This window comes from Panthera leo, chromosome F2, assembly GCF_018350215.1.
Source record: "Panthera leo isolate Ple1 chromosome F2, P.leo_Ple1_pat1.1, whole genome shotgun sequence".
Classification (NCBI taxonomy): domain Eukaryota; kingdom Metazoa; phylum Chordata; class Mammalia; order Carnivora; family Felidae; genus Panthera; species Panthera leo.
The window spans coordinates 48,696,206-48,709,552 of NC_056695.1; the positions used below are offsets into that span (position 1 = coordinate 48,696,206).

Here is a 13,347-nt window from a genome sequence, read left to right on the forward strand (position 1 = left end):
AGTTTCTCCTTCACTTGCTGAGCGTGATGTGGTGGAAAGGGCACGGGCTTTTTCCCATGACACCTTTTCCCTCGGGCTGCATGGTGACTCAGCCACCCCTGAGGGGGAGCACGTTGGCACACGCCCCACTGTGGATGAGTAGTGTTTGGGTTCCCCTATGTGCCTCACGGACTCGGATGAGATCATATCATTAAGGCACCTGATAGAGTTCTCAGTGGGGAATAGTTGGGCAGAATGCCACTGGGGGCTCTCCACTTCCCTTCCCCTTCCCCTTCCCCTCTGAGCATCACTCGCCAGCACCATTCCGATTGTTCCAGTGTTCTGTTGCTGCCTGAACCAGTTACCACAAACTCAGTAGCTTGGATGACACGTGTTTCCCATCCTACGGTCTGGTAGGTCAGCAGTTTGCCCCCGATCTCACTTGGTAAAATCAACGTGTTGACAGGTGCCTTCCTAGAGCCTCCAGGGGAAGATCCGTCTCGTCACTCAGTTTGGGTTGTTGGCAGAATTCACTTCATAAGGTTGTAAGACTGAGGTTCCCGTTTTCTTGCTGGCTATTGGCTGGAGGCCATGCTTAGCGAGTAGCCGTCTGTCGCTGGTCCTTGCATGGAGCTCCCTAGAGCTTCGAGCCAGCCACAGGGCACCAAATCTTCTCACTCGGCCACCTCTCAACACCCGTTTCTGCTCCTGCCGTGTGATTGTAATGGGCTCACCTGGATAATCCAGGATAATTTCCCCATCTCAAGGTCCATAACCTTAATCACATCCATAAAGTCCCTTTTGCCATGTGAGGTAATACATTCACAGGTTCCGGGGACCACAGCGTAAACATCTTGAGGGGCCCTCATTCTGTCTGCTACACCTATCCTCTCTCTGAACTCTGAAATATCACAAATGTTTTTCCCTTTCTTGATGATCCTCTGGTCATTTTCTTCCAAAGAATCCTTTGTCTCTGCAATAGCAGGCACCTCTTCTTGGGCATGGTGAGTGACGTGGTTATTGGTTGTTTTTGGCAGCCCAGAACTGGTCCTCCTCCCCTGAGTGATGGTACCCCGATCCTCCAGCCCCTGTTCTCAGGGTAAGTGGGGTGGTGCTGAATCAGTCGGCCAGCTCAGTGGTGGGCCGTGACCACACAGCTTAAGAGTGATTGGGCCAGGAATGGGGACCCGACAGACATCGGGCTACTGAGACATTGACCGGGGACTTTTCCTGGAACGGTTGGACAAGAGGCCTTTCTCCTTCCAGTGGGACAGACTGCTGGATAGAATGGCAGCCCGGAGATGGAGGTGGCTTTCTTGACCTCACCAGGCTAGGAAAGAGCCTGCCAGAGAATGAGGCCAACCTGAAAAATCAAAGCAGACCTAAAACATGGAGACCAATAGATTTGTGCTGACCTAGTTTGAGCCCCTGGATTTAGAATTTTCTGAAGCCTGATGTGTACCTGAACTTTTAAGTTATAATGTAGCAATAAATTCCCTTCCTTGCCTTAGCGGGGTCAGGTTGGGTTTGTGATGACCGTGTGTCATGACTCGGGCAGTGAGTGAAGGTGGAATCACAGGGTTTATGTGTTCCGATAATGTAGCTCTGTCTTCCGGGTCTTCATGGAGATTCTGTTGAAAGACCTTATACTACTTGTGGGACCTGTTATTGTTTCTCTGGAATTTATGTGAAGGTCAGCTGCTCCCACAAATTCGTGGAAGAAGCTCTCTTTAGTTACAGATCTAGTGTCAGTGGCTGCTTATTCATTTAAAAAATTGTAAGTAGTTCTGTGCCTATATAGCTGCAGTAGGAAGGCATGTTTGCTTCTAGGGAGATGTTGGCAAGACCGTGAATACTTGTACCCATGAGGCCAGCCAGGCTTTGAGGGGCTATAACACCCAGCCAGGGAAGGAAAGAGCCCTGTCTGCTCTGCTCCCCTCTGGCCTGTCCCTGAGGCAGTCTGCTCAACAGACGCAGTGCTCACAGCCAGACCTAGAAGGCCACTCAAGCACTAACACATGCGTACGTCCAGGAATCCCCCAGTATTTGAGGAAAACCCAACATGCTGAACGGGGAGGCACTAAACCCAGCAAATGAAAAAAATAACATGGAAGAAAACATGAATCTGACAAGTGGAGTAAGGCTTTTGAAAAAATAATACGAAGATTCATGTTTATAGACAAAAAACTAGGTATCTTGGGTATGGTTAAACACTAAAAGGTGTTGGTTGGTTTCTAAGAAATGATCTACCTCAATCTAATTTAGCATTTTAATAAATCCTCCAAGGGGAAGGAAAAAAAAAATGAGGTTAGAGTGGGAGAGAGCCAAAGCATAAGAGACTCTTAAAAACTGAGAACAAACGGAGGGTTGATGGGGGGTGGGAGGGAGGGGAGGGTGGGTGATGGGTATTGAGGAGGGCATCTTTTGGGATGAGCACTGGGTGTTGTATGGAAACCAATTTGACAATAAATTTCATATATTAAAAAAATAAAAATAAAAATAAAATAAATCCTCCAAAAGCATGTTAATATAATGTGCCTAGCATGGTAGTTTGCACACACATGCAATAGATATTAGCTATTCTAATGAGAAAAAAAGCAAGTTGAAGAACAGTATTATAATATGTGACTATATTATTAAAACAGAAAGCAAAACTCCACCTTTTTATATAGACCTATATAGTAAATGCTTAGGAAAGGCCTGGAAAGAGTTACTGCTGGGGAGGCTCAGGGTGGGGAGTGAGGAATGGCCTGCAAAGATTTTTACTTTATTTTTTATTATTTTTAAAAACTATTTTTGAGAGAGAGAGAGAGAGCGTGTGAGCCAGGAAGCGGGGGAGAAAGAAGGAGACACAGAATCTGAAACAGGCTCCAGGCTCCAAGCTGTCAGCAGAGGGCCCGACGCGGGGCTCGAACCCACAAACCATGAGATCATGACCTGAGCCAAAGTTGGATGCTCAAACCGATTGAGCCACCCAGGGGCCCCACAAAGATTTTTACTTTAGCTATATGTTGTGCAAATTTTACAGTGAGACTGTATTCAAGCCCAGTATTATTTTAATTAACAGATTTTTTTTCTTTTTTGGGGGGAGGGGGCTTAAGTAGAGGGAGAAGTAATAAAATCCCACAAAAGCCTGCTATTATAGTCTGGTCTGTAACATGGGGATTTGTTTTATTCCCTCAGCCCCGGTATTATACGTGACTTTTAAAATATCCTTTGTATTAATCCTTGTTAATTTATAATCACCATTGAATCCAGTGTTTTTAAGATGTGGGCCAGGATTCATCCAAGGGTGGTGAACCCCAGGTAGAGGGTTTCCATCAGCACTTTCTTAAAAAAAAAAAAAAAAAAAAAAAAGGGAAAGAAAAAAAATAGGAGACAACAGAGCAGAGCAGAATCGAATAAAATAAAACTGTGTGCTTCACAAGCTTTAAGGTTAAATACTGTTTTGTGAAGCTTTGTCACGTGAAATGTATTTCTCGCTGTGGCCTGTGGCCTCAAAAGTTTGAAAAATCACTAATCTAACCCATTTTCTTCCTGGGAGGCTGCTAAACAAACCTGAATATTTTGTTTTCCCTTTGGTGTATTTGCAGAGTATGTTGTCTTGAATTATTAAACACTAAAGAAAAAGAGAAGCAGGCACGGCAGATTCATTCTTGCCATTTTCTCACTAAGTTCAGTTTTTGGAAGAGCAGAACCAAGAGCAGTTGTAAGTGAAAGAGAAACGTAGTCTGCTCCTTCTAAGTGCTCATTAGCACTGGCAAAGAGCCTCTCCAAATGAGGTTCAAGAGGCTTCTGGGTTCTGAATCGCAGCATTCCTTTGTAACTTAACGAGGAAACTAACCAGCAGCTAAATAACTGCTCTGTCAGCCTGGATTTCCTGTTACCAAACATCAAAAAGAGACATTTAGAATCATGAGTATTTCAGATTTGTGAATAAAGGTTCAAAAAGTCCTATCACACACATGGAAGAATTTGGAAGGTGAATTTTCTGAAGTCACGGGTCTAGGATAGATACACAATTTGTCTTTGCTGTGCAACAGTATAGTTATATTTGTTCTTATAAACCTAACACATGGTATTAAGCACACACACAGAATATGTTTAATAAGAGAAATTTCTGAACTCAACACACATGACCTACATTTATACATGGAGACTTAACTGTCTCCTCTCGCTTCTCTCCCTGATCGCAACCAGCTCATTTTACTCATCCTCTTTTGGAGCTAAGGTAGCTCTTTTTTTTTTTTTAAGTTTTATTTATTTATTTGTTTTTTTGAGAGAGGGAGCGCATGTGGGTGAGGGGCAGGGAGAGAGAGGGAGGGAGAGAGAATCCCAAGCAGGTTCTGCACCATCAGTGCAGAGCCCTGTACGGGGCTCGAACCCATGAACTGTGAGATCATGACCTGAGCCAAAGTCACACTTAACCGACTGAGCCACCCGGGCACCCCGAGTTAGTCTTTGATGCATCAACTGCACTGTGTGACTTATAACTGGGGTGTGGGAGAGCCTCAGTGTGAGGGAGGGAACAAGATCTTGCTCCAATATGTCGAAAGCCAAATTAATTCAGTTATCTTTCATATCTGTTTTCTAAAAAGAGAAGATCTTAAATAATTCATGATCCCACATAACTGTGTTATTTTTATAACACATTACTCTGTGTGTGTGTGTGTGTGTGTGTGTGCGTGTGTGCGCACGCGCGTGCACCCGCCTGTGGTGTAATACAATAATTTTTAATGTCCTGTTTGGTATTCTGTTTTCACTTACCTATTGCATTCTTACTTAGTGTGCCTAATTACCTACTATTGATTTTGCTGCAAGTGTTTGGGGTATTTCCCTTTAACAGAAAAGGAAATAGAGCTAGATATAGATGATCATGTTATTTGTTTCTATTTTTACTCAACGAAGCAGTGCTTCTGCTGTTTGGCTTTAAGAAGCGGTGAGTCCTAAATAGAAAAACAGCAGCCAGTCTTGCCTTATTTACTACTGAAAGAAATCCCACCTGCCAGCATTCTCAGACCCAAGTTCTGTTTCCAATCCATGTTATTCCTTGGAATATTCCACTTAGACTGGTGATTGGAAAAACTGTGGGTTTGAATTCACACTTCTCATGGTATTTTGGTAGTGACCATTCTGAGAGCAGGGCCTGGCGTGGCTAAAAGCCTTCGTGTTCTAATATAATGGGGGGGGGGGGTGGCTGGGAGTGCCCTTGTGTCTTGGCTTGAAGGGGTGGCAAAGAGTCGAGTCCCAAGCAAACTCTCCAGTTAGCCCTGCCTATGTACAATGTCAAATATTTCCTTCCCCCAATGCCATCACCTCGAGGTGTCTAGGGACCTCCTCTCCTTGAAGAGGCTTTATGTGTGTTTGGAACATTAAAACATAAGTCGGAAACAGACTGACTCCCGGGCACAGACAGGTGCCCCCTGTCTAATGGTGGGTGGAAGATGGTCAATGGATGATGGGCATCCTGGTATTAGAGAGACAGGGTTGTGGCATACACTGTTGGTTGTCTCTCAGCGTAGTCCATACCCTGTTAGAAGGGCTCACCACCCACAGTAGAGACTAAATATGTCAGATATTTCTGGCCTCCACTGTAGCTAGGGGATGGTATATGACCCAGTCTAACCAATGAGATGTAAAGGGAAATCTGCTGAAGAGCATGTAGGAAAGATTTTCCTCCCTACTAAAAAGAAATATGCACAAGAGCCCTTCTTCCCTGTCTCCTTTCATTATGTGTTTGGATGCAGTTGCATGAGGATGTGATGCTTGGAGCTGTGGCAGCCATCTTGCATCAATGAGATGAGAAGCCTAGAAAAAACCCAGTCCTCTGAGATAGCAGAAGAGAGAGCCTGGGTTCTTAATGACAAATTTGCATTTTAAAAACTTGGGAAAATAATATTTCATCAAAACCATACATTTATTATTAGGGGTGCCTGGGTGGCTTAGTCGGTGAACATCTGACTCTTGATTTCAGCTTGGGTCATGATCTCATGGTGTGTGAGATCAGGCCCCGTGTTGGGCTCTGCGCAACAGAGTAGTAGGACCTGCTTGGGATTCTCTCTCTCCCTCTGTCTCTCTGCCCCCTTCCCCATGCACGTGCTCTCTCTCTCTCTCAAAATAAACAACTTTAAAAGTAAAAACTTAAAAAACTACCCATCGATCATCAGTTATTTTAAAAGTACACCACATTGCTTGGCCTTTCCAGCACCTTCCACTCTCTGGGCAGTGATATGGCTGCTCTGTTACCCACAGGAGTTTCCCTTTGGGTGACTCTCCCCCCTCCCTCTCAGAGGAGCAGATTTAACCGGAGCCGTGGTGCTTTTCTCCTTTGGCATTTGTCTCCTTGGGCCTTTCTCTTGGGCATGTAAGTGGCAGCTGCGGGCTCCGACTGAGGAGACGGGCGCTTATTCTGGGGAATCACATCGGTTTTACAGCACCCAGAGCAGCTCGAGCATTTCTTTACCCATTAGCTGTTATTGACCCATCGTGGAGTCTCTGAAGTTTTGACCTGGTGTGAAATCCTCGAACTGACAGGGCCTCTGAAGCACAGCTCGTTTCTGCCCTTATCACGAAACACTTCTGCCTTCAAACCGTCTTGGCAGATGGACAAAGGGTTTTATGATTCCGCCACACTCTCTCACCTTGGTTACTGGTATGGCGCTCTGGTTAGAAGTGCCCACCGGTTGCTCACCAACTACATGCTGAATCTGGATATTCCTGAAGGGAGGTCTGAGTGTGCCGGGCAAGTATATCATTCATTCTTTTCCTAAGTGGACATTTATTGAGTGCCTGCCATGTGTAGTCACAGGAGCTGCAGGAGATACAAAGCAAAAGAAAAAATTCCAGCCCTGGAGAAGTTCATGGGTTTGTTTCTTTAGCAGTAGTGGAAGGATTCAAAATATCATTTGCTCTCCAGCTCAGGGGTCCCTCTTGGACCTTTCCTTGTGGACCGAGGATCTTTATGTCCTGCTGGGGCCAGAGGATGTGAAGGCAGCTGCCTAGGCTAGAGATACTGGTGATGATCTAAAAACCTGAGTGGGATCCAGAGAAGGTAAGTGCAGCCCCAGAGCCACCTGGTGGGTGGTCTGCTGATGGTGTTGGGGAAGGAGACCGGCCATTGCAGGGGTGGGGAGCGTTTGGGGGTGCCCGAATTCCAAAACAGAAGAAAGGCTGAATTTCTGTGAAACAGGAACATCTCAGAGGAGATGGGGAGGGAGGGGTTCCAAGTTGGCAGACTTTCCAGAAAAGAGAAAGCTCTCTTTTTTCCTACATCTCTCACCTGGCATTCTTCCTCACCCCAGGACCTGGAGGGAGTTCAGACTCTTTCCATTCTGGGGCCTAAGGACAGAACTGAAGAGTTAATATAAGTAGCATGCTGAGAACGATGCCTGGCACAGAGCGAGGGCTATTTAAGTGTCTGTCTTTTGTTGTTATGCTGCTATTTTCGTTCCCAAATGATCAGACAGATGGACCTGGACCTTCCATTGGAAAAGCCACTCACTAGCGGTGGTCTGAATTCTGTGCAGACAACTTGTGGGCAGAGGGCCCATCTCTACACCCCGCCCCTCAGCCCTTACTGATGTCATGTGGCTAAATCCCTCTGCTGCCTGTTTTAGGAGGCTGGGGGAAGCTCCCAGACCCCATCCCTTCCTCAGAGCAGGGCCAGGTGGGGGCAATGAGGTGTCTGCCATGAGTAGTTCTGGTTGGCATCCATGTAGCAAAGAACCCCAAAGACACCTCAAGGTCCAGAGGTGCAGTGAAAGGAGGCTTGACTCTGCGAGGAGGTGAGGAGGGTGGAGAGGGGCTCTGGAGTACTCGAGAAGCATCGAGGGGCGCCTGGGTGGCTCAGTCGGTTAAGTGTCTGACTTTGGCTCAGGTTGTGATCTCGCAGTTGGCGAGTTCGAGCCCCACGTCGGGCTCGCTGCTGTCAGCGCGGAGCCCTCTTTGGATCCTCTATCCCCCTCCCTCTACCCCTGCCCTGCTTGTGCGCTCTCTCTCTCTCTCTCAAAAATAAATAAACATTAAAAAAAAAGAAGCAGCAGCATTGAGAAGTCCCAGCTCGCCTCACTCTTGGAGAGCGTGCCCTGTTACTATGCAGAGGGAAGCTTTCTTTTCTCACCTTCTTAGTGGTGTGGGACCTGTTCTCATGGGTTAACCAATCCTCCTGAGCCTTAACCAGGACTTCTCGAAAGGCTCCCAAGAGTTTGGAAATTGGATGGAAAATCCTCTAAACCAAGTACTTGAGGGCTCCCCTGACAGTAGGGGGCTCCAGTCACCCACATGACAAATGAAAAGTAAATGTTTTCATTAGAGGAGCTTTGTTTTGGTAGCATGTGGAAAACGTAGAGTTTAAGACACATGCTTAAACCGCTTTTACTGAGGAAATCTTAAGGGACTGTCCTTATAGAAAGTGCTTAAAAAGTAAACCTAGAGCGATTACTTGGAGTGTCCAGATAGGTAGCATGAGATAATTATTGAACATTTTATAATTTTATCTTCAGCATTTATAGGGGGCTTAATAAGTGTCAGACTCTGTGCTTAGTGTTTTGCATCCGTTATCTCTTTCAACCTTCATAGTAACCCTGTGATGAAAAAATCATGAGTAACTAGATGCAGGGTCACGGTCGCTTGCCCAAAGTCACCAAAGTTTGCCTCGGCTCCAAAGCTGTGTTCTTAGAACCGTTAGAACTCACCGCTTGGGAAATAATTGGTTTCCCTGTGAATAGTCACAAGTGTTCTGGAAACCAGTCAAGGCTTTTATAGGAAGCCTCTTGTTTGGGACTTTGAGGGGCAGGAAGAGAATATTTACCATGGTCTGAAGAATAAGAAAAAAAAAAAAAAAGGAAATGGTCTCATTTCTTCTGAAATCTAATGTCAGGTGGTCGGGTCATTTCAGCCAAAGTGGATTTTTGTCTCTGTTGACTTGGCTGGCCACAGGTGCACTTTTGGGGTCCATGTTTTCAGACGCAAAGCCCCTTTCTCCTCCCTTACTGGTTCGGGACTAGGCCAGGAGGAAGGGAATGCCGATTCTGGGCCAGGCTGCTCTCCGGCTGCCTTGGGGCAGCGCCCCCGCCTCATCCACTCTCAGCCTGTGGGCCAAGTGGGGGAACGAGCCCTGCCTCCCTCCGAGCTCCGATCAGAGACAAACGTGCCACATCACTGCTGTCGGGGTGCACGGGGGACCCCAGGCCCTGAGCAGAGAGGTAGCTGTGTGCAGGATTGCAGACCCACTCAGCCCTCCTTTTAAGGAGGCCTTGTAAGAGGCATATTTTTGAGACTGATGCAAAATCCCAGGCAGCGACGTTCCTTCCAGTGACTCAGCCCAGTAGGTGGAACTGACTTTAAATAATGACAGTATCGACCATCTTCCCCCTCCTGCAGTGTCACACAGCAGCAAACACAAACTCTCAGCCCCGCACCCGCTGTGTCAGCTGCTCTCCGCGAGAGCAGAGTGGCTGGGGTAAAGTAACGCATCTGTTGGACAATGTCCTCCTCCTCCAGAGAAACAAGCCCAGATAAACAAGAGTGACAAAAGGGTCACTCTGTACACCCCCCTCTCAGAGTGAAGCGAGCCATAATTCTAGCTGCCACCATCAGGGAAGAGGCCTCTTGAGTTCATTAGGAAGGGAAGCCACCCAGTCTCAGTTCAAAACATTTAGAAACTGGTAACGTCTTAGAAAGAGACTGCGGTAATTGGATCGGCAGCGTCACACGTCTCTGTAGACAGAACGAAAGGGACGTTGGCTCAGGAAAGGGGGCGCAGGTCATGCTGGGTTTGGATCTAACAAGCTTCTCTGTGTTCCGCGTAGACGTTGATTCACTGAGCCCAAACAGTGCCCAGCCACGGCCCCTGCCTCGAGGTGTCCTTGACCCTAGGTGCCTCCAGAGGTGAGGGGTCAATCGGGGACTTTACTGGGGCCTCTGGAGGATTGCAAGGACCAAATAAGAGTCAAGGTCCTCAAGCTGGCAGTGGGAGGAGAGGAGGATGGTTTCTTAGCAGCCATGAGATGGGAAGGGTCGGAGGGAAGACTCCAGAATAGCGTCCTGCATCAAAGCCCCTGGCTCCATATCCCTCAACTTTACTCACTCCAAAGCCGGAGGCCCCGGATTGGGCGCTGGGCCAAAATGGATTTATTTTGTGTGCATCATTTTAAGGAATACCCAGTGTGTACTGTCAGAACAAAAACAAACTAAAAGCAGATTCAATTCTCTCTGCTGAAAATAAAGGAAGAGATTTCCCTTTTCTCTCTCTCGTTTTTTCCAAGCATTGATTTTAGGAAACTTGCCATTATAAGTGCCTTCTCCTATCTTTGAAAGATGCACATATCATTTAAAAAAAATTTTTTTTAACATTTATTTATTTTTGATAGAGACAGAGCGCAAGTGGGGGAGGGCCAGAGAGAGAGGGAGACACAGAATCCAAAGCAGGCTCCAGGCTCTGAGCTGTCAGCACAGAGCCCAATGCGAGGCTCGAACTTGTGAGCCACGAGATCATGACCTGAGCCGAAACCAAGAGTCAGATGCTTCACCGACTGAGCCACCCAGGCGCCCCGAAAGATACACAAATCGTTTTGAAGACTAGATTGGCATTTTGCCAACGCTGTGGCCCAGGAGTGTCTCTGTCGGTGACCTAGGCCCCATGTCTTTGAAATGTGAACATCAAGGGAGACAGTGCTCTGTCTTAGGCGGGAGGGTAGGAGCCTAACTTCGGTGAGCACCTCCCTCTAAGCCTCAAGATAACCTCCTATCATGAAGTCGGAAGGTCATTTCTCCTCTGGATAAAGCCAGTTAGCTAGCACACAAGGTCCTCAACTACCAGGTAGAGTTAGAATGAACTACGTGTGACCAATGGTGCCATCACTTGCCCGTACTTGAGGACTAGTGATGGTTTGTCTTGAGAACACGTATGGAATGGGTAGTGTCTGCCTGGCTCTTTAAAGAGTGAGACTTTGTTCTTTCTCTGCAATTCGCAGCGCATTGTGCCGCACATCACAGTCTGGCTTAATGCTTATTCAGTAATAAAACTGATCTTATTCTGTACTACCTTTTGGAGAGAATTTCTGGGTTAAATACCTTATGCCTGTTCTGTGCCTGACCTCCCGCACTCAGTCCATATTTATAAGTACAGCATACATCACCTTGGCCTTTTATAGATAACGTTCTCCTAAAGGACCCAAACATTTGCCAAGAGATGACCTTAGAGCTCTGTGAAGTAAGGATCAGATATATCTACTTTCATTTTGTGGTGGTTCCGGAAGGTGTGGGGCTAGTCTGAGACTGGAGAAAGGTCAGGGAACTGTTTTACGAGGGAACTGTTAAATCCCTCAACTCCAGGACATTCCATATCTGCTGCCGTCTTACCCATCCCACAGGAACCCACACCATTTGATTTTCACTGTATTATAATCTTACAATTTTCTTTTTTTTTTTTTTAGAGGAGGGCTCTTTATTTTTCTTTGAAGTTCTTAAATTCTATTGATAATTTTCTTATCTAATCACCTGCAGTATTCACATTTCTCCCCAATTCCTGGCCACGATCTGCACCATCACCTTTGACGAATTCTTAAAAATGCAGCTTGCTCTCCTTCTAGACATATGTGCAAGAGAAAGACTTGCACAGTAATGTTCATAGCAGTTTTGTTCATGGTAGCCAAAACCTGGAAACAACCGAACGCGTCTCAACAGGGGAATGGGTAAACTAGCTGTGATGTATCCATACTGCGGAATACCACTCAGCCACTGAAATAGACTATGGATACATGCAGTCACATCAGCGAATTTCAGAAACATGACACTGGGCTAAAGAAACCAGACGGAACAAGAGAAATCACACATACTGTGTGATTCCACTTACATAATGTTCTATAATAAGCAAAACCAATCCATTGTGACAGAAAGCAGCTCAGTGCTTGCCTAAGGTGGGAGAGGGGGAGGTTGATGTTAAATGGGCGCGGGGATCTTTTTGGGACGGCGGAAATGTTCTTTATCTTGATTGGGGTGGAGGTTGCACAGATCTATCCATTTGTCAAAACTCTCTCTTTCTCTCTCTCTCTCTCTCTCTATATATATGAAATGGGTGCAGTCAGCTATATGTAAATTTTCAGGAAAGTTTATTGAAATAATAACAGGGGCGCCTGGTGTCTCAGTTGGTTAAGCGTCCGACTCTTGATTTCTGCTCAGGTCATGATCTGATGGTTCGTGGGTTCAAGCCCCGAGTTGAGCTCTGCACTGACAGGGAGGAGCCTGCTTGGGATTCTCTCTCTCTCTCTCTCTCTCTCTCAATAAATAAAAAATTAATGAAAAATGTTTTTAATTAAAAAAAATCTAAAACATAATAAATGTTTCTTTATGCACAAAATTTGAAATTAACAGAAGACACACAAACTGCGGCTCACTTTCTCGGCCACGGCGGCCTGGTTTGCACGGCGCTGGGAGCACAGCCCGTCCGCAGACTCTGGGAACGTGTCACAAGCTCAGAGCTGGTGTCGAGGTTACCCTGGCCCATCTCCGGTCTCTGAAAGGACGCGAACAAAGGCCGGCTGACAGTAACACGCAGCTGGCAGTGGCGGGTCCCCAGAGCTCTTCCTCGGGGAAAGTCTGCCCTGTCAGAAGAATAACACGCAACCCACAGCTGGGAGGCAGGGTTCGCGATGAATCACGCCGCTTCTGTAAGAATGAAAGGGGTGTGATTCACACGTGTCACGGTTGATGGGAATATTAAGGGCTCCTTTCCCCAAGCGAGGGGGAAGCGGAAAACTCTCTTTAAATATTACACTTCTTTTCTTAAACAACTGCCATTTCAGCTCCTCCCCACTGACTCATTTGGGAGAAGAAATACGTGGCAGGTTTTGTATCAGTGAAGTCAAATCCTTCCTCGGAACAGGACAGTGTAGGGTGCAGGGAAATCACCCAGATCTGGTCCCCGTTCACCAAAGGTGGGGTGGGGGGGAACCCGCTCTCTCTTTGTGACGTGAGCCATGCCAGGTGAGGGCGGCAACATTGTCCTTCTCTGACTGGTCTTCCCACCCTCAAGGGTCGGGAGGTGGGGGGGAAGATGGGCCTCAGTTGTAACTTGGTGTTTTAACGTAGACATCATGAGCCAGCAGATGCCAGAATGGGATCCTAGGGAGATTGTTAAACAGGCTTTTGCAAATCCATCAGAGACGTCCATCCATCTTAGGAAAGCTTGGGAGAAGAAAGAGATGAAGCAGGGATGGGAGTGATGTGTGTGCAAGCCACGGGACACCCAGACTCCTGGCCTCCGGAACTGTGGGAGAACACGTCCCAGTGGCTGGAGCCCCCAGTGGGTGCTACCTTGTTCTGGAAGCCCCAGCAAGCTGGTGGGAGAAAGAGCCCGTGTGTGTGAAG

At 46.8% G+C, this 13,347-nt stretch overlaps 1 protein-coding gene across 3 annotated transcripts in view; it reads left to right on the top strand.

Annotated features, from left to right (window-relative positions):
- Window positions 1–13,347, top strand: part of ATP6V1C1 (ATPase H+ transporting V1 subunit C1) — a 150,135-nt gene that overhangs the window by 112,551 nt on the left and 24,237 nt on the right. Inside the window, exon 17 of one of the 3 annotated variants that reach the window (XM_042923489.1) lies at window positions 6,896–7,844. The exons of the other annotated variants lie outside the window; for them this stretch is intronic. The gene's annotated coding sequence lies outside the window, so the exon portion shown is untranslated. Of the gene's footprint in view, window positions 1–6,895; window positions 7,845–13,347 lie in introns of those variants that run through there. 3 annotated transcript variants of the gene reach the window in all.